The 20,677-nt window shown below is 41.2% G+C and overlaps 1 long non-coding RNA gene across 1 annotated transcript in view; it reads left to right on the top strand.

Annotated features, from left to right (window-relative positions):
- LOC117202780 (uncharacterized) overlaps positions 1-19,501 on the top strand; it is a 431,485-nt gene extending 411,984 nt beyond the window's left edge. The window contains exon 12 of the long non-coding RNA XR_007473247.1: positions 18,156-19,501. This is a non-coding gene — a long non-coding RNA (uncharacterized LOC117202780). The remainder of the gene's footprint in view (positions 1-18,155) is intronic.
- The last annotated feature ends 1,176 nt before the right edge of the window (positions 19,502-20,677 follow it).

The following is a 20,677-nucleotide window of genomic DNA, read 5'->3' as shown; positions in this document are numbered from 1 at the left end:
TATGTCTCTGGCCCCAGCAGTCTGGCTCTCCCTCCTGTGAATCCCCATCTTACTGACAGTTTACTCAGCCAGTCAGCTATAATCCAACACTTCTGAGGCTACCTTGAAAGTTCCCCATTGTCTTATGTCTCATCCCAGTAAATCCTAAGCATGCAGAGTAGATACTCAAGTACAATGTGTTCAATGCGTGATTTTATTTTATTTTAATTTTTATTGAAATATAGTTGATTTACAAAGTTGTGTAAGTTTCAAATGTAGAGCAAAGTGACTCACTTATATATGTATATATATTGTTTTTCATTTTCTCTTCCTTATAGGTTGTTATAAAGTATTGAGTATAGTTCCCTGTGCTATACAGTAAGTCCTTGTTGGTTATATATTTTATATACAGTAGTATGTATATTTTAATCCCAAACTCCTAATTTATCCCTCCCCCCCTTTCCCCTTTGGTAACCGTAAGTTTGTTTTCTATGTCTGTGAGTCTCTTTCTGTTTTGTAAATAAGTTCATTTGTAACTTTTTTTTTCAGATTCTACATATAAGTGATATCATATGATATTTGTCTTTCTCTGTCTGACTTACTTCACTCAGTATGATAATCTCTAGGTCCATCCATGTTGCTGCAAATGGCATGATTTCATTCTTCTTATGGCTGAGTAATATTCCATTGTATGTATCTACCACATCTTCTTTAGCCATTCATCTGTTGATGGACACTTACGTTGCTTCCATGTCTTGGCTATTGTACATAGTGCTGCAATGAACATTGGGGTGCAAGTATGTTTTTGAATTATGGTTGTCTCCAGATACATGCCCAGGAGTGGGATTGCTGGATCATGTGGATGTAAATTGATACAGACACTATGGAGAACCGTATGGAGGTTCCTCAAAAAACTAAAAATAGAGTTATCCATGCATCATTTTAATGGAGCTCGTGCCTGTTGCCAAAGTAAATATCAAAGAGTGAACTAGCCCTTTAGGAAGGGATATTAATGTTATGAGTGCCTCATGGAATGCCTGACACATAGTAGGGCTCAATAAGTATTACTGAGAGGATAATACAATAATCAGTAGTCAGGTTCTACTTAAAAGACTATGCTTGGAGTAGATACCAACATTGATGACTTTTATGGCATCATTACTTATTAACATTTATTAAATAAGGGAGGGAAAATATCATTTCCATCACAGTCATGGAGAAGGCAAAGGATTACAACAGAACTGGAAGCAAGAGAGTAGACTTTTCCACACACTACCATTTCTAAAGTGGAAAGTGTCACTAGCTATAGCAAGCTATTGCCTGACACTAAAATAACTCTTTCTGTGGGGCTGGTTGATGATACCTCGTTAGTGATGGAAGATAATGAGATGATAAGGGCAAGATTCATTGGCCTTTCAAAGGCTTTTGATTTACTAAATGACACCATGGGATAAGCTAATTAAATTTGGCTTTTCTCCTGCAGTGATGGCTGAGTTCTGATCTCATTTGATTAGTAAGGAAAATCGGGGGCTGTTTGAAGGCCATCAGCCTGATTTATTATGATTCCTATCTGATGGTGCCTTAGGGCTCAATAACTGATTGGCTTTATTTTATGTATTTTTAAATTATCTTTCTGATGCTAGGGATAAGCCAGGAATTCACTTACAGAGCAATGATAACACCACTTCAAATACTGTTTCCCTTTGTGTCCCAGAACTTAATATGCTTTGCCTTCTGAGTCACTACATTCGCCAACAAGGAAGATTCTGAAAGATAAGCTTACAGATCAGATCGTGAAAACCTTGCTTGGTGACAAACTCCCCTGATACTGAGGAAGGCAAAAAAATCCGAATGAATCTAAGAAAAGCAGAAAGGCAAACAGTTTGATATAATTTAGTTATTCAACAAGTCTACCTAATTGTCAGCTTCCAAGTAATTTGCTGCATGTTCACGCAACTCTGTTTTAATGGTAAAGCCTAGCATTTTTCTCAATAAATACTGGTTTGGTTGGTTCAACCAAGTCCTACATTGAACTACAGACTACTCAGTAATAGGAAGAAATAACTAGACTTGGTTTTTAGACTGAGGCATATATTTTAAATGTTTGACACCTACAAAAAGCTTGTAATTCTTTATTGAATTTGAATTCTATTCTTCATTGACTATAGTTAAATGTAAGGAATGTAAAGCAATCCTCTTTTTAACTATAATGAGGTTTTTTTTAGAACTTGAGAGTTGAGATTTATTTCCATTAGGCTTTCAAAGACACACCTGTAAACAGTCATTCAAAAAGTTGAGCTAAACTCCAAGAATGAAATAAATCATAGTTCATAACTAGGATTTATAGGAGAATGATAAATTGGGCTCCTGGTCTCTCTATTCTATAATAGAGAACAGCACAGAGTTAAAAGCCTATTAGCAACATACACCTACCATATGACCCCACAGCCATTCTACCCCCAGGTCTTTACCCAAGAGTAATGAAAGTATATTTCCATACAAACACTTATACACAGATGTTCACAGGAGTCTTTTTGTGAAAGCTGGAAACTGCTCCAACTTCCAGCAACAAGTGAATGGATAAAAATATTGTGGCATATACAGCATATACTATGTTACATGACTCAGCAATAAAAAGATGAATTATTACTATGCCACAACACTGATGAACTCAATACTGTAAATTTTCATTTGTATACATTTCTTTAAAATCCAATCTAATCTATCGTGACAAAAAGCAGATCAGTGTTTGCCTGGGACTAGGGTAGGGAGTGGGATGGGGCTGGTGAGGGATTGGGGAGTGTATTATAGGAGTCAGGGTTCTTCAGAGAAATGGACCAACAGGATGTGTACAGATAGAGCTAGCGGTAGATTTATTTTAAGGAGTTGGCTCGCCACATCCGGAGGGGTCCGTTGATGTTGCAGCTCAAGTCCAAAGGCCATCTGCCAGCAGAATTCCTGTCCTCTTGGAGGATCTCATTCTTTTTCTCTCCAGGCAGTCAACTGATTGGATGAGGCCCACCCCCACTAGAGTGGGCAATCTGCTTTACTCACATCTACCGATTTAAATGTTCCTCATCCAAAAAGCACCTTCACAGAAATAACCAGAATGATGTTTGATCAAGTATCTGAGCGCTGTGGCCCAGAGAAATTGATACATAAAATTAACCAGCACAGGGTGGGCCAGTAGTGAGGATGATAAAAGGCCATGAGGACATTTGGGGGGTTCTGTATATATGCTGATTATCCTGATTTCAGTGATAGTCTTATGGGTGCATACGTAAGTGAAAGTTTATCGATCTATATGCTTTACATATACACAGTTTATGGTATTTCCATTACAGTTCAAATGAAGTTTTTAAAAAGACAGAGACTTAAAAGATAACAGCTGGGCCGGCCGGTCAGAGCTGTGGAGGGAGAGCCCTCACCTATGTGCCTTCGATGACTTCCGAAAAAATGCCCATTGTCAGAGAAATGAAATCTTAACGTATGAAAATAATCTGCAGACAATAATTGCCCATAGGTTCTACTTTTTAGAAATTACATGATGAAAACAATAGATATGGGATAAACAGTACTTTTGACACTCCTCTGGGCATAATGGAAGACTCTACATTTCCGGTATTAACTATTTTCTTTAAAGAAGGTAATTTTTAAAAAGAGCCCGTTCTTTGGTATGTGGCTTTCCGGCACTGTGCAATGGGTGCAGCACCAGATGGAGACAGGCATGTCATGTCCTGGTGTACAAATTCACGTTGACAGGGGCACTTTGGGCCAGTGGAGGGTGACTTCTGGTAAGATAATTAACCCTAAACAGAAAGCACGTTCATCTTTTCCTTCCTCCCCCACCCCATGCCCACCCCCCCCCCAGTAATTGGTAGATAATTATTTTAGTAGCAAAACAAACCTTCAAATTATACACTCTTTCTTGTGAAAAAAAATGAATTACATTCATCTCATGGTTGTAAATGCTAATGAGACTCTGAGAGGTGTGCTGATGAAGGTCCAAATAGTAAATTCATATTATTTAGACCTGGTAGACTCAAGGCCTTCAGAAAGAATGATGAGTCATTCTCAGTAGTAAATGGAGGACTTCTCTGGTGGCACAGTGGTTAAGAATCCACCTGCCAATGCAGGGGACACGGGTTCAAGCCCTGGTCCGGGAAGATCCCACATGCCATGGAGCAACTAAACCCACATGCCACAACTACTGAGCCTGCGCTCTAGAGCCTGTGAGCCACAGCTACTGAGCCCGCGAGCCGCAACTACTGAAGCCTGCGCGCTCTGAGGCCCATGTGTTGCAACTACTGAGCCTGGGTGCTGCAACTACTGAAGCCCACGTGCCTGGAGCCTGTGCAGAAGCCACGGCAATGAGAAGCCCGTGAACCACAACGAAGAGTAGCCCCCGCTCGCCACAACTAGAGAAAGCCCGTGTGCAGCAATGAAGGCCCAAAACAGCCAAAAAAAAAAAAAAAAATATATATATATATATATATAGTAAATGGAGGCCTTCAAACAATAACCAAGATGAATTTTTTAAAACTTTGTCATCTTTCTAATCCTACACTTCCTCATTGAAAGTTGCCATGAGTCCCTACACGCGGGCTCAATAAAATGTTTCTTCTTATGGCTGCTTCTCTCATTGATCTTTCCCTCTTAAAGTGGGGCCCCTGAGATGACCCGGGTGAAAATACCCCTCAGAATTTGCCTAGCCCAGCAGAATAAAGATGAGGATCCTTCGAGAGCTCACGCACACTCGGAATCCTCAACACAGTGTGCAATTAATTGTGTTGTACACGGGAACTGAAACAATTGCTTATCATCAGAGCAGATGACGCAGTAAAAGTGGAAAGATCAACTCTGAAGACATATAGTAGAGTCATAGATGTGAAGTGTAATCATACAAAATGCTTCTTTATCCTCCCTCTTCCAATTACACCCCTGTCTTAGCCTACATGTACAGAAAGGCTCTATTCCACCCAGGTCTAGAAAGCTGAGGTTGGAGGAGGGAGGGCTGATTATGGGAGAACATTCTCCCTTTTCTGAGTGGAAAACAAGATGATTTAGCCTAGACTTCCGTTCAAGGTGTATATGCTTCCAGGAGCTGCCGCACTGGACCTGATGCATCTCTGTGGGATGGTGGCCTCACTCTCATTGATAACCCCAAGGGGATACTCCATTGTGAATCCTAAACTCCTTTGCAGTTGTTGAATAATTTGTATTTTTTCATAACACTCCGTAAAAGAATAAGGAATGATTGACATTATTACGCCCATTTTGCCTGCGAGGGAGCAGAGCCAGAAGCAAGGCCGTGGCTCGGTGAGGTGCATGCTAGTCTAGGCAGAGGGAGAGCTACACATTCCCTTTTATTGTTGCAAATTAGTTTACTTCTCCTGGGAAGTCTAATTCCCTTCTAATCTCCCATCCACCTCCTAACTTCTTATGACATAAGAAAAGCAATGCTTCTCCCATAAATATTATTGGTCTTCTCACCTCTAACGTTGTAACTAGGACTTAAAGAAATGGCGCACAGGCTCTCTGTCTCTCTTTTTTTTTCCTGAGGCAACCCATTTATGGACTGCTGTTTCTCCAGGAGCAGTAATAACCACAGTCGGGCTGGACTATCTTTTAAATACAGGCATAGGTCTTCTGTGTTTTCCAACAACTGGGAGGGGAAAACATTTGCTTAGTATTCATTTATTTTGCATCATGGCAGGGCACAGGGGTACTTTCTAAAATGCTCATCTGATGTCCCCCAAATGACAACCTGTGGTTCTGAGCAAGCTTTCCCACTTTCACCCTGTATGTGTCTCCTGTGATCACTTCATATCCAAACGGGAGAAAACAACTTCAGTAATTGCCGACGTAATTGGCAAGCATGGATCTCCAGGCTGCACTTACTCGTCATGTCAGGCCGCTGCAGAATCACATTATTCCCAAGATGGTACTATGCATGCCTTTCATTTTCCAACCACTGTGTTAAAAACCCCACACTCCACTCCTGGCTGATTTCAACGACCCAGATGGTGAGATGGAGGAGAGGGACACACACCTGCAGCCACTTTGCCGTCACAGGGAGGTGTCTGTGTGGGTGTCTTCATGTTTGTTTGCAAACTCTATTGATGAAGTTCACCCTCTGCTGGTCCTCAGCTTCCATAGACTGAGACATCCTTGGGGGTCCTCACAGTACACAGACCCCACAGTGTTGTGTAGGGGGACACAGGCGTAGAATTTCTCAGCAGGCTGAGGCTGAAATCACTTATTGTAACTGGGAATAAAATAATGAAGTCACGAGATCACAGAAATCCAAGGATTTGAGAGTTGAAAGGGACCCTAAAGAATATCTAACTTAATTCCCTCTTCATGGGTAAAATGCAGTCTGAGTCTCAGTGAGGTTAAAAGATTTAAAAGAGGATAATTTCGTGTTCCTCTCTGTTTTCTTCCTCGAGGGCTTTCAATATTTTTTTGTTTATTTTGTCTGTATGATGTCTTCTTTGAGAATCAACTCTTAATTACACTTGATATTGAGATGGGAAAAGCAGATAAAAGGAAGGTCATTATATCTTTACTTTTGGACTTTACATGTGAGTGCATTATGTCCAGGAAATTCACATTATTAAAGAATGAAGATATATCCCTAAGACCATCCTCATGTCAGAATGTAAACTTATTGGAAGGGGTCCAGATTTCTTATTTAAATATTTCCATATTTAAATCAAATCTTCTATCTTCCTGTCTCCCTGCACCCTTTCTTTAAACTTTCTGAAATACTTATACATGGCTGCTCATTTAAAAATTAGATATCAATATATTATCACCAATGCAGGACACATCTGCAAACTCAGGAGATGAAAATATCAATAGAAATTTCAAAACTCTTGGACCTTTCCTTGTTTCCGCTCCTGGCTCAGCACCTATTTCTAGAATATTCACTATTCTTTTGGAGTCGTACACCTTTTGATAATCTGATAAAGATATGGTCCTTTAGCTAGAAAAATAATATATCCACACACACAGAATTCTGTTCACAACTTCTAGAGAACATAAGATCTCAGGTCAAGAACCCCTGTTATGGATTATCTATAAGAAAGTTAGTCCATTTTTTAGAGTGATTTAATAGCTGAACTTGTGTTTGGAGTCAAGCTGAACTAATGGTAGGTCAACTGATTTTAAGAATAAGATTTTTAGCCAGAACAAATGACTGAGTCTAGGGAAAAAGCCAGCCCAAGATACTTGTAATAACTGAGACCTCTTGCAGATTGGCATATGGGGAGTCATCAATGAAGGATTCTGAGAAATTTAAGGTAGACACACATAAAATTATGAATGGGATGAAAAGTTGTTAATGAAATGTTTCAATCCATTTTATTATTTCCGTAGGACCAGATGTGGTTAAAATAAAAAGAGTTTTCTCAAACAGCACTCCCATCAAAGGTGAACTGAAGGTCAAAATAAGATTATCCATGCAGAATGTGGATATTTCAAGAAAGACAGAATTATGTGATGAAGTTGCAAGGCACACAGAGTAAAAGAAAATACATGTAGGGCGCTGGACCTTGACAATCCCTAAGTTTATTCTTTGATGTGATTCCAGAAAGATTTTAGAGTTAGGATCTTGAAGAGGAGAATCTATCAGGCAGATGGATTTTAGGAATTCTAGAAATTCCATTTAGGAATTGTCAAAAACACAGAGAATGCACATTTCATTGAAAGACGCACATACTTTGGTAATTTTACAGCACTAGGACGGGCTCTAAGTTATCCATTTAGAGTCATCATTTAATGCAATTATTTACTGAATAATTACCTTTTTTTGGCATGAGGCTAGACAAGATAGGGAGGACAGTGACCCCAGTTAAATATAAATCATGATTAGTACCATCAAGAGGATTACTGAATAGAAATAATATGCATAAAACTGTTAAGTAATTACACAAGGCAGCATCTGAGTATTGGCCCAAAGAGTGATTTTTAAAGTAGAACAATGGGTTCGTGCCCCGGTCTGGAAAGATCCCACGTGCCGCGGAGCGGCTGGGCCTGTGAGCCATGGCCGCTGAGCCTGTGCGTCCGGAGCCTGTGCTCCGCAACGGGAGAGGCCACAACAGTGAGAGGCCCGCGTACAGAAAAAAAAAAAAAAAAAAAAAAGTAGAACAAGAACATATACACACTGCTGTATATAAAATAGATAACTAATAAGGACCTACTGTATAGCACAGGGAACTCTACTCAATACTCTGTAATGGCCTATACAGGAAAAGAATCTAAAAAAGAGTATATATATAAGTACATGCATAACTGATTCATTTCGTTGTAGAGCAGAAACTAACAAAACATTGTAAATCAACTCTACTCCAAAAAAATAAAAAAAAAAGAAGAACAAGAAAAGTGAAGGAAGAAAGAATGGATGAAAACGTATTTGGAGGACATTTTTCTGGAGGAGCTGGGAATTAAGTTGGGTCCAAGGTGTGGAGAGGATTTGGATAAAGGGACGGAGTCGGATGAAGTGCGTGTCGTTTTTGGTTTTACTTCGTGCTGTATTAAAATAGTTTCCTGCGCGTTAAGTTGAGGCTGAAGGAGATATTCTGAGCCACCACCAGTTAATCAGCACCCCTAGGGGAGAGATGACTTCACAGCCCAGCTTCCAACGTGATAACCCGAAAGGGGAAGCAGCCTGCCCACGCCCACCTCCCTCGAGGCTGCACGCGGCGCTGTGTTGCAAACTCAGGGTGCGCCTGACATTTTGTAACAGGTGTGACCAATTAACTCAGTGACGCTATGAGCCAACAGGGCTGTTTGGTGTCATGTAGACAAAACAACAGCACGAGTGGCCAAATCTGTCATTTTTATCGAGCTATTATTTTGAGGACATGTAATTACGGGTCTCATTTCTTGAGGAAGGCTTTGAGGATGTCTCTTAATGAGAGTACGGGCGTCAGGTGTTCCAGGGGTTGGTGCGGGGGAGATAACATTTTCCTCCAGGGGAAAGGATCGCCTTTTCCAGTGGAAATTCTTACATGGTAATTTCCAAGGAAGGAGAAGTGAATCAGGAAATGTTGATTATTTATTTTTGAGAGGGGGTGGGGGGGGATTTACAAAGTGAGCAGTTTATAGGACATATCTCAGAGTAAGTAAGCTCTGGTCACCCAAACAATGTCAAACAGATAAATGCCATTGATTACTGAGAAAAGTGGAGGACAGTCACTGTGGGATAGGATCCAGGATGTCAGTGACTTCAAGGGATGGGAAGGGGTCCTCCTGACCTGTGTGACCTCTGTAGGTCTGCATGAAACATCGTGGTGTAATGTTGGCTTCGCTCTGATGAGAACGCATCTGCACAGCTTGCATATCCTAGGGAAGCCTGTGCCGTGATCACCCAGTCTGTCCTGAGATGGAAAATCCTTGAACAAAGTGTGCTTCCTGGAAAGTGTCTAAGAGGCACACATCATAGTCAAACTATTGTCCCCTGTCACTCATTTCCACTTCTCCTTACTCATGTCATCCACTTCCCCTTCTGCCCAGTCACACCCTTCCTTGGTGTTCACTTTTGTGTGTGCTCAGTTACTTGGAACTTGGAGTCTCTTGGTGTGTACGCCCTCAAGTTTCAAAATATGCTCACGTCAATTATGACAATAGGTTTGTTTGTGAATGTGGCTTTATTAGTTTCCCAGGGTTGTTGAAATAAAGTGCCACAAACTGGGTGCCTTAAAATGTATTGTCTCACGATTCTGGAGGCTAAAAGTATGAAGTCAAGGTGTCAGCAGAGCTGTGGTCCCTTGAGACTCTGAGTAGACTCTTTCCTCTTCCTTGCTTCTGGGGGTGTGCCAGCAATCGTTGGGTACTTCTTGTCTTGTAGAAGCATCGCCCCAATCTCTGCCGTCATCTTCCGTGGCGTTCTCCTCATGTGCATGTCTGCTTCTATTTCCAAACTTTCCCCTTTTATAAGGATAGCGGTCATGTTGGGATAGTGTCCACCCTAATGGCCTCATTTTAACGTGACCGCCTCTGTTAAAACTCATCTCCAAATAAGGCCACCTTCTGAGCTACTGTGGGTTAGGACCCCAACCTATCTTTCTGCGGGGACACAGTTCAATCCATAACACTGGTATTCAAGAACCATGGGTTGGCTCAAGTATTTTTGAGTTATACCTGATCTCGCACGAATGGGTTCTAAGAGTAGCAGAACCTCCACCCTGTAACCTTAGGGGTGACGTTCCAGACGGTAAACCTGGAACCGTCCTCTGTTCTTTCCCTAGTCAGAAGATTCACTGTCCCTGGCCTGCAGCAGTTGGCCTAGCACTTGGACCTGTGAAGCCTGCTCCAACCTGATTCCGCTTGACCACTTGAAGCCACCGAAACACTGTGCTGTTTGCACAGTCCATCTTTACTGCCAGAGTTTTCATATCACCAGAAGGAAAGAGCTGGGACTTCACCACTCAACTAACAGGTTGTTGTCCATTTTATTTGCCATCAAATGTCTGCAAGAGTGGCTGAGTTTTGCTCTGATCAATTACCCGCATAAGGAGGGTGAGCATGAGACCTGATTTACCTGCACAGTCTTGCTTGTCCAGGTGTAATGACTACTAGTTCTACACCTCCAGTCCCCAAAGGGGCTTGACTTGGTAGCAAGGTTGGGAGACATCCCTCACCCCACCCACCTCTAAACCACTGGCAGAACGTGATGCTTGTGCTTCATCCAGTTGTCTTAGGTGAGATCCCATCAGGGCACCATGAGGATTCTGGCGGATAGAATCCCCAAAGCAGGCATATTGGAGCTGCAGCAGAACAATTCTGCATCCTTGTTAACTTTGGAGAGAGAGGAGTTACCAGTCTTGAAGGGAGACTCATGCTTGAACAAAGCATAGCTCAATTGACAATGCTGCCTTGAAGGCTAGAGGTCCTTTCTCCAAGTTTCTGAGCCTAGCATCCCCCATCTCTACCTGTGGGCCCCGCATGCTGACAGATATTGGGCATATATGTCTCAAGGCCTCAATCCAGATTCACTGTAATATAGAAGATGTTGATGGTCTGGTTCCCATATTTGGTGGTGTTATTATGTCCATTACAGTAGCCTCAAAAGGAAATACTTGTTTGAATCAGCCTAAGTAGATGATACACAATAATATTGAATCCAAATGGACTCAGTTATCTTTGGTCTGCTTTCAGGTTGCCTGACACAAATATCTGTTTCACCCAGTGTAGGCTCACTGACTTAGGAAAAAAAGAGGATGAAGATATTCTCAATCACGCTGCCCTTCAAGATATATTTTAACTAAGTTTTTACTAACTTAATTATAATAAATAGTTACATAACCTTTAATACGCTATGGGGCACACAATTATTCCATTTCTCTTTTTGTTGTTGTTATGAAAACTTCAATATCATTTAGTTTACTCATTGGCATGTAGTAGATATCAAAAATTTGCTAGGTTACATTTAAGCCTCCGTTTCTGTTGATTAACATTTAGGTTAAATGTTGGTACCCATTAGCCTATTAACTACGCAACACCGAGTATGAATTGAACACTGGGATAGTATAGGTTAGGCAGGTTAAAGATTACTTCATATATTTCTTACAAACTGTCTCTCAGTATTCACGTATAACCTTCGTGTGGATAACCTCTGGGGCCTAGGACAATAGCTACCTACTGCTGCGTAACAAATTACCACGCACTCAGCACTTAAACATCACGCATTTATTTTCTCGCAGTTCCCATGGGTCTGATGTGTGCACTAGGTTACTTCGGTCCCCAACTCAAGTTCTCACCAGGGTGAGAGTCAGGATATTGGCTGAGCCTGTGATCTCATCTGAGGCTCAGGGTCCTCACTGGATTCCACTGGGTGGCAGAATTCCTGTGGTGGTGGGAGTACGATCCTCGGCTCCTAGAGGCTGCCTGATGTTCTCTGCCACGTACCCTCTCCACACCAGGCAGTTTCCTTCTTCAAGGCCGATAGACAGCGTCTGTTGCAGCCTTGAATCTCTCTCTTTATACTCTGATCTCTTTTGCAGTGCTTACCTGATTCCGTCAGATGCATTCAGAATAATCTCCCTTTTGATTAACTTAAAGCCAATAGATTAGGGACCTAAGGACATCTGCAAATCTCTTCCCTTTTACCATATGTTGTAACCTAATAATAGGAGTGAGAGTACATCATATTCACAGGTCCTGGTCATGCTCAGGGGAATCAGATTATCTATCGTGTGTACGTGAGGGGGCAGGAATCCTGGAGCCTTCTTAGAATAGGGGTGACATCCCATGTTCCTTATAAGAGAGGCAAAACTATTGTACTCATCTGTAAAATGGGCATTATACTACTTCACTCATGTGAGGATTAAGTGACGTAAAGCATGCATTTATCAAAATACCCGGGAACATGGTCGTGCTCGTGTGACTTATTAAACAGAAAAACACTGAACCTACAGGGGACTTAGTACTGCTTTACATTCCTCCTGCACCCAAACTTAATCTATTTCAAGGTCACAATGGTGCCCTTCCTTCCACCTTCCCTCCCAGGACTGCTCTGGTAGATGGATGCCTACATGGGGGGTGAAAAGGTGCCCTGGCATTCCTGCAGCCCACAGAGAAAATCTGCTCTGCATTGTTGTGGGTAGAAATCAAGCATCTAAGTTTTGGGGATGGAATGAGGCACCCAGAAGTCATATTCCAAATATTTAACATCCAGTAAGGCACAAGAAATTTCTGATAAAAACAGAGGCCAGGCTGAGATCTGGGCCTCAGGACTCTTGGTGGACATTCACTCTTTAGTTACTGATAGTGACGAGCTTCCACAACGTAAGGGTAGGACTTAGGGCTTGTGATCGGTTGCTATTTACCGCAAGGTATGGAGATGTTTGGATATTTTATCAATCGGTATGCAGCATGTACAGACTAGCCCTAGACTGGTCCTGTTCCTAGTTTAAGAATATTTACCCCCCCAAGAAAATCCCCAGGAGAGGTAATCTGTTAAACCATTGTCAGTAAATGCTAGAGGTTAAACTTTCAGCTCTTGGGGGAAAGGCTGTTTTATGCAAATGTGTTGTTAAGATCCAGGTCTTTAAGATGGAGAAGGGAGAGGAGATAGAGATAAAAAGGGGTTGAGTCCAGTCAGCTTTCCTCCGGTGCCAGTTCTTTTTCAGGATTACCACTAACATCTGTTCTGTGCATCAGTTACCTGGCCACAGAGCCCTGGTACTGCTCTCGCACACAGGAAACCATGGGAAACTGGCTTTATTAATTAGAGCGCTTGCCCAATGGAACTATTTGCGTCCATTCATAATTCCTTGACATCCTTGCATAATAAATATTGGGGTATTCACTCATCTCAAGCAATTATCTAAACAAAGCTACATCCATCACAGGGGTTCATAAACTAGGAGACTCAAGTATAAAAAATTCTAATTAAAGGAAGCCTACTTTTAATAGCAAATGCCCCCTTTCTCATTCATATGTGTTAGGTACTTACCAGCCCGGAAATGAGATGCCAGCTCACATGATACATTAGGGTACAGCAGCAGACGCTCTCTCTTGGAGTGTGGATATTACAGTGGAACATTCAGAAAGCTTTCTTCACCCGCTTGAAGTTCTGAGTGGCCACTCTGAGCATCTTCATCCTACTGTTTGCACCAGGATTGGGGTAGACCAAGCCCGGGGCTCTGGAACTAAGCCTTCTTGTCTGCGTTAGAGGTGTGTTCAAGGAGGCTGTGACCTGTTCACACCACCTGGACACCCAGCAGATGCCAGGCTGCTTTCAACATTGAGTAAAAATCAGGCAAGTTTGAAATTCGGAACCCACACTGTTCCCTGACCTCGGGGGTCAGAATGTCTTCACGGGCCATTTCTGCCTCATTCCAGCTTTCAGTCTTGAAGGACCAGCATGCCATACCCTTCCATGTTTCTGTCTTAAAATGCAAAATATACACACGCCTATCTATAAAATAGATAACCAACAAGGACCTACTGTAGAGCACAGGGAACTCTACTCAATATCTTATAATAAGCTATAATGGAAAAGAATCTAAAAAAGTTCTGTATCTATATCTATATCTATATCTATAAATGAATCACTTTGCTGTACACCTGAAACTAACACTACATTGTAAATCAACTATATTTCAATAAAAATTTAAAACTAAATAAATGCCAAATCGTCACCAGGCCTGTGTCAGTTCCTCAGGAAAATAAGTTATGCGTGGAAGCAAGCGTCTCTTGCCGCACTTACCTTCTCACGTGATCACAGGAGCCTTCTCCTGTGAGGTAGGTGCCTTTTCCGGTATTGTAACAAAATCCTCCTGTTGACTTTTGAGTTTGTCGCAGAGACTTTGACGCCGTTCAAATGAGTTCTTTCTTTGGCCCAATCTCTTCCCCAGCTTTTATTCCTATGGAAAACGGTCTCCTTATCATTATCTTCAAAAATATGATGATACTCCTACTGGGTTATGTACAAATATGGACGCCACTGTCAGTCCTGGAAACTGTTTTAAAAACTTCTCTTCCCACAGAAATGTTGTCACCTCTAGTTCCACTATTCATTTGTTCATTCGAGGAGTGATACAACATACGTAATTAAGTCCTGATGTTCCAAAAGGCCCATTGTGCCACCTACAGCCTTACCTTCTACCAAAAGTTAATGGTGGTGGGAAAAATAATGAAAGAACATTCCATTTTCTTAAACATTGAGTAAAATACCAGTGCAGAACTTTATTGTTAAGATTTCACAGAATGATATACAGCTGAAAGCAAGTTAACTTCTCTTTCCTAGTCTGAGTCCAATGTCTTTTTGCACTTTTGGGGGCCAAATCTTTGAGAGGCATGGGGTGATGACTGCTTTAGACGTTTCTGAAGATAAATATAGATAATGATGATTTAAGGAGGCAGAACCATTCTAAGGAAATTGTGTAAAGGATTTTCAAAATAGAAGTTGACGTGTGAGCAACAGGTGACTATCATGACTGGTATCATTAGCTCCATATCTGAAGGTCTCTTGCTTTTTGTTTCCCCATCTTGAACAGTGAAATAATATTGTCTGCCTGCCACCTGGTTATAAAGAGGAATGAAAGAAGCCTTGCTTGGCATTTGGAATTTTTTGCATCAGATTCATTCTAAGTATTTATGTATTTTATTTGCTTAAAAGAATGTGGAATTGAAAATATCAGTTCTTGGGATTTTTTTCAACAGTTGCACCCTATAGTCTATTGTCAGTCAAATTAACACCAGTTAAGGAATGATTATTGAATCTTTTCTGATGCATTGCATTGTGTAGAACAGCACTGTTGCATGTCTAAATGACAAAACAGCAATTCTCTGCTGTAAACATGAAGTATTATGCAATTACTCTTCATTCTGAGAGCAGCTATCAAATCTTCAGAAGGCTTTTTCTATAGAAAATAGCAAATCAAGCCCTGGTAAAGGTCTCAGTCAGTCTTCAGAATTTCAAACGGCATCTCCCAAAGAAAGAAATATAACATACGATAATTTTTTTTCTTCAGAGATGTATATTTTCAGAAAATATGTCTTTTAGATTTCCAAAGATGGCTTATTGCTTTGTGAAGAGCCATTGCAACGTGTCAGTTGTTTGAATAACACAATTCAAGGCAATATAAGCAACATAAAATAATTATCATGGTAACATCTTGAACTTATAAACTATTTACTCTGAAGAATATGTATAGAGTCACGTAATCTCATTTAGCTGTAAAACCTCTGAAAGTTAGCAGGATGTTGTGTTCTGAAAGGCAGCGTTACAGAGAAATCCTATGTAATTCAAAAGTTGGCAGTAAGTTGAAGGTAGACCCATGCTTCCTATCTCCTATAGAATAATTTTTTATTCATAATTGTTTATAAAATACTTGGGGAAAAGTGACAAACAAGTTCCTGTGAGGCTGTCCTGGTTTTTTCTCTCCCTTCTTCCTTTCATTCTTTCTCTGCCTTTCATTTCATTTCTGCAGTTGTTTATTCATTCAACAAGTATTTATTGAGAACCTACTACCTTGTTCTAGGTGCTGGAGGTACAGCAGTAAATCAAAGAAAAAAAAATCCTACCATTATTGAGCTGGTATTATAGCGGGTGTAGAGAATGAACACGCTCTCTCTTTTTCTCTCTCTCTCTAGATAGATAGACAGACAGACAGATAGATCAATAAACAACATATATGCATGAAAAAATAAGGCTATTTTCCAACACATAAGAAAGTGAGAAGCATGACGTTGTTTTACAAGTTGCAAATCTCTTTAACATCAGGCTTAATAGAAGGCAGCTGGATTCGCATATCTGCTTTTGCATTCCATCTACCCGTGATCCATTTTTTTGGTTTAAGTATAAGGGAAAACAATCTGGCCTCACACACATATGAGGTTTAAGAAGAGAAGATTACTGTAATAGCCTGTTTTTTTTTTGGTTTTTTTTTTTGCGGTACGTGGGCCTCTCACTGTTATGGCCTCTCCTGTTGTGAAGCACAGGCTCCGGACGCGCAGGCTCAGCGGCCATGGCTCACGGGCCCAGCCACTCCGCGGCATGTGGGATCCTCCTGGACCGGGGCACGAACCCGCGTCCCGTGCACCGGCAGGCGGACTCTCAACCACTGCGCCACCAGGGAAGCCCTGTAATAGCCTTTTGAGATAAGTCCGGATGTTCTTCTTTGACACTTCAATAAAACTCAACAGATGATCATTTTGGAAAGGTCAGGTGTAACATGGAACTTGAAATCACACCATTAAACTCTCCACGTGCTGTTACTTTGAAAGCCTTTGGACTAGTTTGTGCTTTGGTTGGATTTTTACTGGTGCATAATTTGATAAATTATTCAGAGCACACATTCCTACTGATGTTTAAAAAGTCATATTTGTTAGTATCATCACTGATCTAATCAGAAAACACTTTGAGTATTGGAAAACTATTAAGCTCACAAGGGCAAACACCAAATGTTCAAAGTTGTAATTTTTGTTCTCAACATGTGGCAACAAATACTGTCAATTGTTTTTCTAGTGATGACCTCATTTTATCCATTTTGTAGAAAATGTCTGCCAGATACCCAAGTCTGAATAACCATAGTTCGTCTGTCAGTTGTTTTTTCAAGTAGAAATATTATTCCATGAAAAGAAGCTACTAGTTCAGCTCACAACTCGATATTACTAGTACTTTTCCTTCAGACAACCATCTGACTTGGATTTGCAACAAAAGGGCTTCATGCTTTCTTCCCATTTCATCATACAGAATAATAAAAAATACCCACTCAAGGGTCAAGTTTTAATCATTTTTTTTACTGTGTAATCAACATATTTAAGTGAAATGAACATTTTTGTTTGTTTGTTTGTTTGTGTTTTTTTTGCGGTACGCAGGCCTCTCACTGTTGTGGCCTCTCCCGTTGCGGAGCACAGGCTCCAGACACGCAGGCTCAACGGCCATGGCTCACGGGCCCAGCCGCTCCGCGGCATGTGGGATCTTCCCGGACCAGGGCACGAACCCGTGTCCCCTGCATTGGCAGGCGGACTCTCAACCACTGCACCACCAGGGAATCCCGAAATGAACATTTTTGACTTGCATGCTTGTGCTGCTGAAAAATTTATTGACTACAAATACAGTTTGGTGTCACTGTATTGCCTTGATTGGTGCTAAAGAATCAGCTGAAGTCACTGATCCTTGCTTTTATACCAAGAGGGCAAATGTTGACACAGCATAAAATGTATGTAACCTCTTAGTATTATTATAAAAGTAATTGACCTTGCAGCCCCGAAAGATCTCAGGGTTCCCCAGGATCCTGCGACAATATTTTAAGAACTGCTGCTGTAGAACTGAGGTTCTCAAACTTCAGTGTGCACCAAAGTCACCTGGAGGGTTTACTAAAATTCAGATTGCTTGGTTCCACCCCAAGACTTTCTGACTCAGTAGGTCTGGGGTGAACTCAAGAATTTGCATTTCTAGCAAGTTCCCAGGTGAGGCGGATGGTACTGATCTGGGGACCACAATCTGAGAGGCACTGCTGGAGAAGAAGGTAAATTCAGTTCTTCACTACACCAGCCGTCTCGTGTGAAAGCTGAGATCCATGTCTGTGCAGTTATAAGCATGCCCTACATCCTTGGACCATTTAGCATTGCATTTTGCACACAATTATCATGCCATCAATAATTCTGGTAATCAAAATAACTTGAGTAGTGTTATTGACATTGAAATATCTTTTCAGGCTGGCCACTTGAAAGAAGATAGGATATTATAAACATAACATGGACGTGTCATGAAGATATTTTACGAGGTACCTGAGGTACCACTTCTAAGCAAGTTTATCATGTTTAAGATCGTGTGTATTATTTCAAGAATGACATAGCTTTTGCTTCCTGTTTCCTAAAATGTTTCTGGAACCAGCCACGAGGAGACTTCTTGGTTGTGCCTATATGATCCATCCAAGTAGTGCCTTTGAGGACGGCCTCTTTTTGCCTATCCCAGATCTTTCTCAATGTCCTCAGTTTCCCGTGAAAATGAATGAGCCCGTGACCTTATTTTACTTGCAAGGAAGTCTCACTGAAACAAACAAGGACTGCTTATCCAAGTTTTAGAACCAGTCTTCAAGGTGACTGTGTCTTAGTAACTTTAAAGTCACTTCAAGTTAAAAAAAGAAGTTTGATGGATGAAGAACTGTAAGGTAGACAAGCTCTCATTTCAAATATCAAAATAATTCAAAATGTCCACACTTTAATTACTTTTGTCAAACAACATGTTTTAGATTCATGGGATGGTTAAACGTTATGAAAAATTGAAACTATTTTTATTTCTGCCGTGATGAAGTGACATTGCATTTCTCAGTATTCCGCTGTTAGCTGGTTCTTCAAAATTTATTGGCATGATATCCCAGTCAGCCCCAACGTCAATCAAATTTATTAAATATTTATTTTCTGCTAAGGAAAAACAACATGAAAGTGAAATATACTAATAACCAAGTGCATGACTGAATACTGAAAGAAGTATTTCTTAAGTGTGTTCTCCAAAGTGTACCTTTTCATTTCACTTAGAAACAATATTTCTAGATCTTTGACACATTTTCGTTTCTCATAGATACAATTTATGTTAGAATAGTCCAAATACATTTTTATTTATTGTGGTTAGGTTTTAAGACCTTCATTACATACTTTTGAATTACAGAAGGATTTAAGTATGAAATTTCATAGCATGCTGTCAAAGAAGGGGGATGCAATCCTGGTGGGATAATATACTAAATCACACATTTTGGCTGTACTGGGTGAAAAATTCTATGGAAAGAAGAATGTCTAAGTTCTTAGGACCAATGAAGGCTTTATTTATCTAAAATTATCACCACCAGCACTGACTTTCAGCAAGTCACAGAGCCGGAATAGGTCATTCTAGGTATTTTACCTGTTTTCGGACCAAACTATTACACTTTGAGTAACACTAACCCATTACATTGCCACGTCCAATGCAAAATTCACCAGTTGGTGACAATGACACAATTCATTCACCTTCAATAGATTTTTGGTTTGTGTTGCCTTTCAAATAAAGTTTTGTACTAAATCATCAGCACTCCCTCACTTTTCCTCAGTAGCATAACTGAGGCGTTACAAGCAGAGAAAGTTCTGGTTTTGCCTGAAATAGTCCTTTCATTTGGAGGGGATAAGCCGATTGTGTCAGGCCCTCAGCATCATTTGGTTGCAGCATCCCCGTACAGACCTGCCCTGCTGCATCTGGGAGGCCTACACGGTACTTGTTCATCTGAAAGGCAGCTCATTTAGGGGCACGTGGGAGAGTTCTAAAGAAGGGGAAACGACATATTAAAATAGCCCCGAATAATTGCTCAATGTCAGCAACCCTGAACCAGATGGATGGACCTAGTTGTGCCTCTTTACCAATCTCCCCTCCTTCTTCATCTTGCTATTCTTCCTTTGGAGGCTTGAAGACTTTGGGCAGGAGGCTGAATGCAAGGGCACCGAGTCATTGCTTGGTGGTGCTGTTTTCTCTGCATTAGCTTTGTACTTTTCTATCTTTGAAAGATTGCTTTTAAGGCATAAGGCTGTGAAGAGGAAAACAACAAAGAATGTTTTCAGGAGGAAAATGCTTGAGAACTATTGGATTAAAGAGTGCTATGTAGGGCTTCCCTACTGGCGCAGTGGTTGGGAGTCCGCCTGCCGATGCAGGGGACACGGGTTTGTGTCCCGGTCCGGGAGGATCCCACATGAGGCGGAGCGGCTGGGCCCGTGAGCCATGGCCGCTGAGCCTGCGCCTCCAGAGCCTGTGCTCCGCAACGGGAGAGGCCACAACAGTGAGAGGCCCGCGTGCCGCAAAAAAAAAAAAAAAAAAAAAGAGTGCTATGTGAAGAGAGGCTCTGTGACGGTCGATGGCTGATACCCAACTTCTCAGAAATTTACACTCCACCCTTATCACTAGTTATTTCAGAATCACTCATATAGACTAGGGTTTCTCAATCTTGGCACTATCAGCATTTGGGACCAGGCAATTCTTTGAAGCGGGGTGGGGTGGGGGGCTGTCCCGGACATTGTAGGATGTTTAGTAGCGTCCCTGGCCTCTACTCACTAGATGCAAGTGAGTAGATGTTCAAACTGTCCAAACCAAACATGTTTCTAGACATTTCCACGTGTCCCTGAGGGAACCACTGCTGTAGCGACATCAGTAGCTAGAAGCCTCTGGGAATCATTAAGAAGTACCTGTTGAGGGCTTTAAAGAAGGTTAATCTATCAT

The sequence above is a fragment of the Orcinus orca genome, chromosome 18 (assembly GCF_937001465.1).
Source record: "Orcinus orca chromosome 18, mOrcOrc1.1, whole genome shotgun sequence".
Lineage (NCBI taxonomy): Eukaryota > Metazoa > Chordata > Mammalia > Artiodactyla > Delphinidae > Orcinus > Orcinus orca.
The sequence above is the reverse complement of the archived record's forward strand: the minus strand, read 5'-3'. Positions and strand labels throughout refer to the sequence as shown.